The sequence below is a fragment of the Alligator sinensis genome, unplaced genomic scaffold, assembly GCF_000455745.1.
Source record: "Alligator sinensis unplaced genomic scaffold, ASM45574v1 scaffold547_1, whole genome shotgun sequence".
NCBI classification, from domain to species: domain Eukaryota; kingdom Metazoa; phylum Chordata; order Crocodylia; family Alligatoridae; genus Alligator; species Alligator sinensis.
Window position 1 is genome coordinate 825,309 of NW_005842217.1, and position 2,661 is coordinate 827,969.

The following is a 2,661-nucleotide window of genomic DNA, read 5'->3' on the forward strand; positions in this document are numbered from 1 at the left end:
TATGGTGATGAGTAGGATACTGGACTGGGAATGAAGGGTGCCGCGTTCAGTTTGTGGCTTAGCTACTCACCTGCTTCTTCATCGGAGACTGGTCACATCTCCCTCCTCGCACGTTAAACTGTGTGCTCTTTGAGACAGACATTCATTTGTATGCTCAATGATTAGTACAACAGGACTCAGATTTCAGCTGAGGCCTACAGGTGATACCGTAACATGAGCAGCAACAGGTTATACATTGAAACTTGGATGAAGTTTTGCACTCAGTATGTTGCCCCTTCTGTCTGGCATCTTGACTATAGAGGCCTAAACCCCTAGAGTCCCTCCAACTTATTCACATCAGGTGTCAGGTATGAGCCCCTCTGTTGTTCACTTCCACTGCTTTTTGTTTTGTGCGTGGTTTGTTTTATTGGCTTTTTTCCCCCCCTTCAAGAAGTGAGTGAGCCCATTATCTCCTTATTGCCGCAACTCTTTCACAGTGGCTGGGATATTTGTGTTGTGCGTGCATCTCCGGCAGCACCCCGAGTGCTCGCTATGCTAATTAGAACATCTAAATCTTTCCAGTATGTCATCCAGACTTTGTAAAATTAACTTTGATTACGGGCGCTCAGACTGCAGGCTCGCAGAATTTCGCTAAATGCTGGAGATAAGCATAATTGGGCCTCATTGTTCCCTCTGAAAAGTCTGGGGCTCTCTTTCTCTCTGTTATATTAGCACAGAATTAAATGGCTCGAGTTTTTTGTTGACTCTGGGAATCTTTATGAGGTGTTGTGTACAACCAAAATCGAGAGTGTTTCTTGATTGTTGAGTAAATGAAAGCCCATGGTTCAGTGATGTTATGTGAAACAAATATCTCTTCCCCCCCCCCCCACCTTCTGCCCTCCCTTTTGCTTTACAAACAATCTGAGTAGGATTCACTGAATTGGGGGCAGAGCATTTTTAACCCTTTTGTGGCAGAATACAGGGTTTAAAAGCATCCTCCTGCATCATAAGCTGGTGCATCAAGTATAATTATACTAGTAGCAGCCAGTCTGGCACAGGCAGCCCTGCAGTGAAGCATGGATATATAATGCAGGGGAGGAACCCTGAGGCTATCCAGGAGCCTGCACATGCTGGTGTAGGGCTGCCCCTAAGAGAGAGGGTGTACTCAGAGGCTGTAAGGCATGCATCCTTCTCTGATGTGCTGTGGTCAAGCATTGCTCCACTACAGCTCTCCTCCTCCCGGGCTGCTGCAGCCTGTTTCATTACACTGTATGTATCCCCTGGGCTAGCCCTTCGCATCCAGCTTCCCCCACCTATTGCATGGTTTCCCTGATGGCAGGGAGATGTTGGCTGGAGAGAGTTAGCAGGTGCTGTGGCAGGACAATGGCACATCACCCAGGCCCTCCTCGGTATCCCATCCTTCAAGGTGAGACCTGGGGCAGTTCCTTGGGGTCATCCTATCCCTTGACTTCTGGACTGAGAGAGCCCAAAAAGAGGCCAGCAATGATGGCGTTGCCTATTCATGCCATGAGAGCTTGTTTCATTCAAGCCTTCCAGCTCACCAAATGATATCAACTCCACTTCTGTCTGCTGCTTCTACCTAGAGACAATGTGCTTTCACCAGCCCCTGAGGAGTCTCGCATGCAGGATCAAAGGGGAAAAAAAGATTGTGTCTGTCGTATCCTTGCACTCCAATAATGGGCTCAGTCCTGCCACTCAAGATCCATTAGAGCTGGATCATACACTCATCACCTTGTATAAAACGATGAGTTGTACTGGTGCCATCGTTCTGGAAGCAGCCACCCTCTCTGAGTCAAAAGCCTCTGGTAAAGAATGGACCAAGTGGGGATGCAATAGGCAGGAAAGATCCAAGTCTATCTGAAGAGCATGGCATAGCACTGGCACTTCCCATGAGTCCTCAACTCATGCAGGAGCATATTGAGTGACAGCAGCCTAGGAGGTGAGTGTAACAATTGGTCTCGGGTAAGAGGAAAGTTGTCCCTATGGGGAAGCCGAGCACTGACAGAGAGAGAGGCAGGATCTGCCATGGGGAAAGACAGCTGCAGCTCCCTTAAATATTCAAGCTGTCCTGTAAATAAGTAATAACTCATGATACTGTGAGAGTGCAGGGCGGGGAAGTGGGGAATTCAGGGCTGGCATTGGAAAACAGCTGAGTGAAAGATCAGGCCCATGCCAAATTGTGTTCCTTCCTCCCTATGACAGTGCAAAACAGCTTATTTAAATAGCTATTGTCTTGGGGTTTGTTAGCTTAGTGCACTTAGTACAGCCAAAAGCTGCCAGCCAAGAACCCTGTATCTCCTGATCAACAGAGTTGAGTTCCCTTCTGCTGCCCTGCCTTTAACCGTGACCTGGGAGGAGGAGAGCAGTTCAAGTGAAAGGGCATTTCATTCCCCATGGTTCATGGGACCCTTGGCATCTCTGAGGCTATCAGTAACAGCAAGAATAAATGCTGCCTACGGGAGCTGTCTTTGTGTATTAACAATGATCCCTTGGGGAACTCCCAATCTCCATTCAGATAGTTAGTCTCCTTCACTAACTAACCACACCAGGTGTGAACCAGAAGATGCAATGCCCCTGCTAGCAAAGGATCTCAGCTGAATTCCATGAAAGCTTTTCCAGTAACTGGTCATCAAAACAGGGAGGGTTTGAAATCCATCTAAA